Genomic DNA, 10,421 nt, shown 5'->3' with positions numbered 1-10,421 from the left:
CTGAGCCTGCGCGTCCGGAGCCTGTGCTCCGCAACGGGAGAGGCCACAACAGTGAGAGGCCCGCGTACCGCAAAAAAAAAAAAAAGACTACCTGCATGAGAAGATAGGAAAGGAGGCAACCAGTGGGGCAGGGGGAGGTTTGTTTGCTTGTTGAGGATGGGAGACACTTAGACTTCCAATATAGGAGGAGGAGAAAGAACCAGCAGAGTGGGAGATGTTGAAGAAATAGGAACAAGGTTGATGGATGACCTCCAGAGTCGGGGCGGAAGCAGTCACCTGGGAAGGAGTCCAGCCTCTCTCCCATAAGACCAGAAGGAAGGGGGAGAGGATGAGTTCGGATACTAATTCGTTGATGGTGCAGAGAATTTTTTTTCTTACTGGCCTCAATTTTCTCTGGAAAGAAGGCAAAATCATTTGTAAAAATAAGAGAAGAGAGATCAAGGTCGTGGGTTTGAGGAGAGGGGAAAGTTAGAGCTTAGTAAGGGGAGTGAGCGAGGAACCCAGAGGGACTTGGGAGCCTGAAGACCCGGCTGCCAGCAGACGAATAGACTCTGAAGCGATGCTGAGACAAGAGCCCTGCAGTTCTTCCCTGCAGCCTCGTTCAGGAGCCATCTCCTCCTGAGTCATTCCTGCTTCGGGCCAGACAACCCCAATTCTTTCAATATTACTCATACATTTTGGCTTTGAGCCTCTTACTCTCTGGATAGTCTCCTCTGAACTGGCTGCCTTTGGCAACCTTCCTCCCAGAACTGAGTGTTCTTTGCTGGTGAGCACTGATCCAAGTCCACCTCCCTGGTTCTGCGCCCTATGCTTTCATTAATTCAACCTAGGATGACTAGGTTCCCCTTGGCGGCCTCATGGCATTGGGTTAGTGACAAACAAATCCAAAGAGCAGACAGAAATCTGTCTGATAATACATCAGCCCCCCTTCTTAGGCACGGGAAAATGTGGGGTGGAAGGAGACCAGTGGTTTGTCAAAGAAGCTAGAAAGATATTTAACATGTTGGCGAATGTCTAAATGTGTGGGATCAGGGAACAGGATGGAGACACATAGGTGGGACATTCCCCAGGGGTGGGTAAGGCCAGCCAGACTGGCACATCACCCATCACCCTGAACCTAATTACTGAGCATAGCCAATCCAGCACCTTTACCCTGGAGATCCTCAGCCCATTAGGGGTCAGGAGTATCACAAGAGAAAGGGGAGGGTGCCAGGGAACCCTAAGAGATACCTTTTGACCCCAGCTATTGGAGTTATACTGGAGTTACTGCTGGTCTAAGTCTCTGGGCACCAGGAGGCATAGGGTTCCTGATTCTAGAAAGGACAGTATAAAGTGTGGTTGAAGGAACATAGCCTTTGGTGTCAGATGTAGACTTCAAGCCTGTCTCTGCTGCTTATTTGCTGTGTAACACTAGAATTTGACACACTGCTTAGCCTCTTGGAGCCTCAGCTTCCACATCTGTAAAATGGACATTAATTAATATCTCTTCTCTTCAGGGCTGGCTGTTGAGGAGATGGTGTCAGTGACCATCCAGCGCTACTTTCCTGTTCATTTCTGGGCCTTTGTTTTGGTTGTTCTCTCAGAAGCACATTTTACACAAGCCAGATTTGCCTGAATATCTCCTGGTCATCCTTTGCATCTCATCTGGCTCTCTTCTGTCTCCTGCAAGCCCTTCTTGATTAGGTGTGCCTCTCCTGCCCGCTTCGCTTACCTCCATCCCAGGACTAACTGCACCACATCAGAGCTCTTTACCTGTCCGTCTCCCTGCCAGGTCTGTGGAGGCAGGAGCAGAGGATCTTGCCACCATCGTGCCCCCAGTTCAAGGCACACATGGGGCACTCAGCAGATAAATGTTGATGAAATGTTTTGAAGATGAAGTGAGATCATGCAGGTTTAGCCCATGCCTCCCAAAACAGGCTTGGAACACGAAAGAATACTTACCCACTTTGTACCCTCTCTGTAGGTGCTTTGGCTCCCTTAAAATTCTCCGCAAATCCTGTGGGGAGACTCCAGGGAAGAAAGCACAGACTCTGGAAACAGAATGCATGGGTTCCTATCCTGCCTCTGCTACTCACCAGCTCCATGATTGACCCTATCTGTGCCTCAGTTTACCCACCCATGAAATGAGTCATAAGGTTGCCATGGAGATTAAATAAGCTACTATTGGCATAATGCTTGTAACAGTGCCTGGAATGTAGTAAATACCATGAAAGTATTTAATAAACATCTGGAAAATGCCCCACACCAGTCCTCCTGGCTGTCCCGCCATGCTCCTTCTCTCCCACTCCAGCTGCCTGTGATGATCTCCCACTGTTGTTGATAACAAAGATGGCACCTGATCCAATCTTGTGGCGTCTAGGCAACCCCTGTCTCGGTTAGATTGCAATCAGCCACACTCCTGTGATTACTGAAACCATGGCTTCTCCCACTTTGATGTGCCTCTGAATCAACTGAGGATCTTGTAGATTCTGATTTGGAAGCTGGGGCAGGCCTAAGATGATGCATTTCTAACAAGCTCCCAGGTGATGCTGATGTTGTAGGTCCACAGACCACATTTGACTTAACAAGGACCTAAACAATAAGGATTGGTTTTTCTCACAAATAAGTGAGAAACAAGCATATAAGTTAATATTAGAAAGAGGATTAGAAAGAAAGAAATCAAAAGGTACCCTGACATAGGTAGTTGCTACCATTGTCTTAGCATTTTAATGTTGTCAGGGTCTGTGATTCTCTTGGCCACAAAATGGCTGCTTCAGCTCCAGCCATCAAGTCCAAGACCCAGGCAGAAAGAAGGGGGATGGGTCAACAGGAAGGCCAGTTCTGAGCATGACTTTTTAATACAAAAGCAAAAGCTATCCCCCACACCTCGAACAAAGCTCTGCTCACATCTCATTGGCAAGAATGCTTTCACATGGCTACCACTAGCTTCAACGAAGGATGGGAAGGTGTTTGGGCACAGTCCTGCCTAAAACAAAATGGGAAAGAATGAGAGGAATGGATAAGAGATAAGCAACTGGCAATACCAGCCAGTCTGTGCATACGCCCAGATTCATGTACACACCACTTCTTGTCACTCTCAGAAAATTATGGGATTAGTAAAATAATTTTCTCTGCCTCTATGGTTCAGGGATGGTGCATAATCTCTGAGCGGAACAAGCACCTTTAGCACGAAGTCTTTCCCAGGAAGCTTCTCAAACTGTCATACACATAAGGAGGGCAGTGGAATAGTGAAATTCTGCTCACTCCTGCTATCAATTGTTTCCCTTCTTCTATTTTTTTTAATAACAACTTTATTGAGATATAATTCACATACTATAAAGTTCATCCTTTTAAAGTGTATAATTCGACGGTTTTCAGTATAGTGACAGACTTGTACAACCATCACCACTATCAACTTTAGAACATTTTCATCACCCCCAAAAGAAACTTCATATCCAGTAGCAGTCCCTCCTCACTTCCATTCCCCCAGCCTCTGGCAACCACTAATCTATTTTTTGTTTCTATGGATTTGCCTATTCTGGATATTTCACATAAATGGGATTATACAGTATGTGATATTTCACTTAGTGTAATACCCTCTGTATTCATCCATGTTGTCACAAATGGCAAGAGTTTATTCATTTTTATGGCTGAGTAATATTCCATTATATATATTATATGTATGTATATATATCCATATATATAATATCACAGCTTCTTTATCCATTCATCTGTTGCTGGACACTTAGTTTGCTTCCATATCTTGGCTATAGTAAATAGCGCTGCTACGAACATTGAGGTGCATATATCTTTTCAAATTAGTGTTTTCATTCCTTCCTTCAATTAAGCTAGTTTGCACTGGGCTTCGGTCATTGGCAGCTGAAAGCATGTGGCTAATACCATCAGGCATTGTAACTTAGGATGGTTATAGGCGTGGGCTCCAGCAGTAGACAAACTCGAGTTGAATTCCCCTCCTGTCACTTGCTAACTGCTTGACCTCACTTCCAAAAGCCTCAGTTTCTTCAGCTTCAAGAGTGGGAAAAAGAAACACCCTCACGGTGGGATTCATTGAGAGGGTCCAGCACACAGGTGCAAGGAATATCACAGTGCTTCACGGCTTTTATCTAAACCACAGGGAATGCTGCTCAATATTCTGCAACAACCTAAATGGGAAAAGAATTTGAAAAAGAATAGATACATGTATATGTATAACTGAATCACTTTGCTGTACACCTGAAACTAACACAACATTGTTAATCAACTATACTGCAATATAAAATAAAAATTTTAAATGAATGAATAAATAAATAAACAAACAAATAAGCCAAATTAAAACCCTGGGAGCTTCATCAGCTCACTGGGCCTGCTCAGCTGCCCGTGCTGGTGGGCGATGGTCGTGGGAGAGCTCTCGGGCCTTGCTCTTGGATCAGTGCATTTAGCACCATTGTCTGAGTCCATGTGTTGGGCTTTTAAAGATAAGTGGGGCTTCCCTGGTGGCGCAGCGGTTGCGCGTCCGCCTGCCGGTGCAGGGGAACCGGGTTCGCGCCGCGGTCTGGGAGGATCCCACGTGCCGCGGAGCGGCTGGGCCCGTGAGCCATGGCCGCTGAGCCTGCGCGTCCGGAGCCTGTGCTCCGCAACGGGAGAGGCCACAACAGAGGGAGGCCCGTATACCACAAAAAAAAAAAATAATAATAATAATAATAATAATAATAATAAAGATAAGTGGCTTGGCTTCTGTTGTGTGGAGCTTGGACAAAGGGTCCTTGGCTAAGATGGGAGCCCCAGGCCACAGCCCAAATGGCCACATGAAATCATTTCCCTCCGAGGTACTGCCACCGCCCCAGGGTGTTGTAAGAGGTGGGACGTGGGTGGGGACATGCCAGTCTCTGGCCCACGTCTAGCCCTGGGGACAGTTTTGCTCCACTTGGTATTCATTGCTCTGTCTCCCCTCCATCTAAGATACTTGCCTTTTCCCCTCATCCTCAGCGATGATCCTACATAAGTCCCGCAACAAATAATATTTCGAAGAACAAAGCCAGAGATGGGGCTGTTTTGAGGTTCCTTCTGCTTTCCTCCATATCAACCAATCCCTTTCAGGTGAGAGAACACAAAGTCTGGTTTCCTTCTTGGAGCAAAAGGGAGGGAAAAATCCACGGGGACCACACTATGAATTAATAGCTGGCGAAATTATCTTGCCACAGTATGAGTATGCTTATATGATTGTTTTCTATAATACTACTATTATTATTTTAAAACTATTATTTTAAACATACTTCAGTTGGGAATATATTTGCCAGTTCACCCTAGAATAAATACAGCTTTGCCTCAAATCTGAGACCTCAAGGATTTGTCATAAGTCCTTTAGTGCAGTGTCTGGCACCTACTGGAACCATGATAAATATTAGTTTTCCTCCCAGAAGTTTCACTAAGAACAGTTCTGGGTGAGGTGTTAGATATTAGGGGTTGACTATCTTTTTTTCTTTTTTTCTTTTTAAGGTGCTGGCTGGCAATATATTATTTCTTTTTTTTTACTTGAAGTATAGTTCATTTACAATGTTGTGTTAGTTTCTGGTATACAGCAAAGTGATTCTATATATATCTATTCTTTTTCAGATTCTTTTCCATTATAGGTTATTACAAGATACTGAGTATAGGTTCCTGTGCTATACAGTAGGTCCTTGTTGATTATCCATTTTATATATGGTAGTATGTATATGTTAATCCCAAACTCCTAATTTATCCCTCCCCCCTCCTCTTTGGTAACCATAACATTGTTTTTTTATTTTTAAAGGTTATTTAATTTATTTTTTAATTAAAAATAATTTTTATTGGTGTATAATTGCTTTACAATGTTGTGTTAGTTTCTACTGTACAATGAAGTGAGTCAGCTATACATAACATTGTTTTCTATGTCTGTGAGTCTATTTGTGTTTTGTAAATAAGTTCACTTGTATCATTTTTTTAGATTCCACATATAAGTGATATTACATGGTGTTTGTCTTTCTCCTTCTGACTTACTTCCCTTAATATGATAATCTCTAGGTCCATCCATGTTGCTGCAAATGGCATTATTTCATTCTTTTATATGGCTGAGTAATACTCCATTGTATATATGTACCCACACCTTCTTTATCCATTCATCTGTCAATGGACACTTAGATTGTTTCCATGTCTTGGCTATTGTAAACAGTGCTGCTATGAACATTGGGGTCCAGATATCTTTAGGGCTGACTATCTTTTAAATAAAGAGTGAAAATTACAGAATTACATGTACAGTATGACATTTTATTTTTTTAAAAAAGCACATAGACAGCAACAGTATGTGGATTCTATAGAAAAAAGAAACGTTTAGAAAAACATCCAGAGGGATAGACTCCAAAAACACTGAACCGAGGCAGGGAAGGGGAGCCCAGGATTGGCAATGGCAACTAAAGGGGACTTATCCTTACCTGTTACATTTTAATTATTTTAAGGAGAAGATATTCATATATTTTGTGTACAATTAAAATCATTTTCTAACAAGTTAACTTATGATTGAAAAACAAGTGGGCCGGAGGGGAGCCAAGTAGCCCCGAGGAAGGGTATGCACAGAGCACCCTTGGCTTTGCTTTTTGGCCCTTGGGTCTCTAACATGGGGTTTCCATAACTACATGGAGTTTTATTTGTTTGTTTGTTTGAGAAAGGGACAAGGAACCCATTATCTGAAATCTGGTTGACGCATTGCTCCAAATATCAAAGATCTTCACCTTTCTGGGTCTGTTCCAGACCTCCAAAAACTCCAGGCAGCCCCTGGAGATTATAAATTTGGAAGCAAAAAGGAGGAGATAGGTAGGCAGTGGAGCAAGAGGGAATCAGAATATTGGTGAAAAGACTAGCCAAGTCTGGAGGTCAGGCTGACCTATCTTTACTCTCCAGAGACTTTTATATTTCCTCTCACGGAACACATTTGAAAGACTGCATATATCTAATCAAACATAGCTTTCATAACAAATTTATTTTCTCTTTGGTTGTCTTATCTAATACTACTAATTGTAGCTGCTGAGAAACATGAATTTGGGATTAAGCGGAGTTACTCCCTAAGTTACCATCATACAGTCAAAAAGCAAAACAAGGGACTCAGTGTTGAACGAACCCAGGTTCAGAGCTACTGCCACCGTGCCATCTTGGGTGGCATACTTTACATCACTCACTTTCTGTTCCCTTATCTATAAAATGGAGCTTAAGTAAACTAGTATTTGTGAACCGATTGGAACGATGCTTTTGGTTTTCATATAGTAGGCACCCAATCAATGTTAGGTTACTTTATCTAGGAAAGATGTTTCTGTACCTTATCAGCCACAAAATAATACAGAAAGTTACCATTCCTTGAAGGTTTTTGTCGAGAAAAACCTCACTTTTGAAGACCACGGAATGGGAACTTCTGGCTGAATGATTTCCCTTTCTGACACTCCCTATTTCTCTTCCCTTAAAACTTTTTTTTCTTCATAGCATGTATCACCACCTAACCAACTTTATCCGTGTATTTATTCTTTTTGTTTATTGCCTGTCCCTCCACTGAGACGTCAGCCCTATAGGGGCAATGATTTGTGTCCGTCCTGTTCTCTGCTGAGTCTCTGGCACCTAGCCTAGTGCTGGCACATAAGAGCTCCAAAAATTGTGTTGGATGCATGAATGAATATTCCTAAATTTTCTCCAGGTCTGCATACGGTCCCACCATCTCAGAACGTTTGGAGTCTGAGGAAGGATTCTTGTCAAGGTGTATATTTTAGCCTCCAGTCTTAGGGGTCTCCTTCAGTTTGTCCTTGACCCATGTCCACACCAGGCATCTAACAACATGGTCCTGCTTCAGTCTCAAATCCGGCTCACTTTCCTCACTGCCACCAGAGGGCTCTTTTTAAAGCACTGGATCTGGTCATGTAACTCCTCTCTGGAAGAATCTATGTTGCCTCTTGATGGCTAGATCCCCATGTTACATGTTTGTACCAGTTAGGAAGCTCCTGGATTTTTTTTTAAACCAGAAAACATACCTTCAACTGAAACAATGTGGACATGAATTGAATCCAATAAAGAGACTGATTTGACCCCGTGGCTCCTGCTGCATTGGCCTTGGCTCAGTCCTACGTAGGTTTCATTCATGGGCTCGTAGAGAGAAAACAGCTTCAGTGCTGGCCTCGCTTCCTCACTCAACAACGTCCAGAAGAGGAGAGAACAATATACCTTTTTAAAAAATTTTTATTGAAGTATAGTCGATTTACAGTGTTGTGTTAATTTCTGCTATACAGCAAAGTGATTCAGTTATACATATATATATACATATTTATGTATATATATATACGTATATATGTATATATATATGTATAACTGAATCACTTTGGCGGACTCTCAACCACTGCGCCACCAGGGAAGCCCTATATACATTCTTTTTAATATTCTTTTCCATTATGGTTTATCACGGGATATTGAATATATTCCCTGGGCTATACAGTAGGAACTTGTTGTTTATCCATTCTATATACAACACTTTGCATCTGCTAATCCCAAACTCCCAGTCCTTCCCTCCCCTACTCTTTCTCCCCTTTGGCAACGACAAGTCTGTTCTCTATATGTGTTAGTCTGTTTCTGTTTTGTAGGTATGTTCACTTGTGTCGTATTTTGGATTCCACATATAAGTGATAGCACATGGTGTTTGTCTTTCTCTGTCTGACTTACTTCGCTTAGTATGATAATCTCTAGGTCCATCCATATTGCTACAAATGGTGTTATTTCATTCTTTTATATGGCTGAGTAATGTTTCATTGTGTGTGTGTATATATATATATATATATATATATATGCCACAACTTCTTTATCCATTCATCTGTTGATGGACATTTAGGTTGTTTCCATGGAGAGACCAATGTATCTTAAGGCTCTCTCTCAAATGTCATGAGCCCTTGCCTCACTTCCCTCTGGACTAGGTTGGGTCATTTCCCTTTCTTAAATCAGTCCCTGCCTCTAGGAGAAAGCCATGCTCTGGTTGACCGAGGTTTGGATTTCTGAATCAATCACTGACTTGGAGGATGTAATATCACAATTGGTTTTTATCAACCAGGCTCCTCCCTTTTCCTGCTTCCACGGCGCTGAGGGTCAATGCCTCTAGTGGCTTCTGAATGGTGGAGAGGAGGTGGGAAGGGTGTTGAAGGAATAACACAATTTGCTTCACAGTGTATCTCACAGCACCCCCTATACTATTCCTTCAATTATCACAATTATTATTTTGAATAAATGCGAATAAATGAATGAGTAGGGTTTCATCTGCTAGAGATGAAAGATGTTCAAGAAAGTTGGAACAGCCCCTAAAGCCAAGACTTCTTAAGGTTTGTTACAACTAGAGCCTAGGGTGATAGGGCTGGGAAGAATTTCCAGGAATTAGACCAAGTGTTTCAGAGTTCTCCAGAAAAACAGAACTAATAGGTTGTATATAGAAAGAGATTTACTCTAAGGAATTGGTTCACAGGATTATGGAGACTGAGAAGTCCAGACCTAGGAGAGCCAATGGTATTGTTTCAGTCTGAGTCCAAAGCCTGAAAACCAGGGGAGCTGATGGTGTAAGTTCTGGCCTAAGTCTGAGTCTGAAGGCAGAAGACCGATGTCCCGGCTCAAAAACAGAGAGAAAGAATTCTTTCTTACTCAGCCTTTCATTCCAGTCAGGCCTTCAGCAGATTAGATGAGGCCCACCCACACTGGGGAGGGCTGTCTGTGCTTTACTCAATCTACTGATTCAAATGTGAATCTTTACATCCAGAAACACCCTCACAGACACACCTCACCCATAAATAATGTTTAATCAAATATCTGGGCACTCTTTGGCCCAGCCAAGTTGACACATAAAATTAACCATCACAGTGGGTCTTAGTCAAATTGTAGAAGGTCTTGAATGCCATGATAAACAGGTTGGATTTATTCTTTAGTCATTCGACCATTCACACATTCTTTGATTCCCTGCTCCATGAACTGTGCAAGGAAGTAGGGATAAGTTGATGAAATAATGCAGATATAATCCCTGACCTCAAGGAAGTATAGGGAGATACATTCGATCCCCAGGTATCTGCAGAGGTTTGGTTCCAGGACCCCCCGCAGATACCAAAATTCATGGATGCTCAAGTCCCTTATATAAAATGCCATTGTACTTGCATATAGCCTATGCATAGCCTCCTGTATACTTTAAATCATCTCTAGATGCTTGGCACGCTTATGCATGTCGGTACCATGGGGCACCTTCTTCCAGAGCAAGTAGAAAACTTGCTCTGGAAGATAGTCTTTCTCATCTATGAGTTTCTTGAACTCTCCTGGGAACACTGATGATGCTTCAGCATCAGCTAGTGCTGATTCCCCCCTGATTCTTTTTTTTTTTTTTTTTTTTTTTGCCGTACGCGGGCCTCTCACTGCTGTGGCCTCTCCCG

Source organism: Physeter macrocephalus, chromosome 14 (genome assembly GCF_002837175.3).
Source record: "Physeter macrocephalus isolate SW-GA chromosome 14, ASM283717v5, whole genome shotgun sequence".
NCBI classification, from domain to species: domain Eukaryota; kingdom Metazoa; phylum Chordata; class Mammalia; order Artiodactyla; family Physeteridae; genus Physeter; species Physeter macrocephalus.
The sequence above is the reverse complement of the archived record's forward strand: the minus strand, read 5'-3'. Positions refer to the sequence as shown.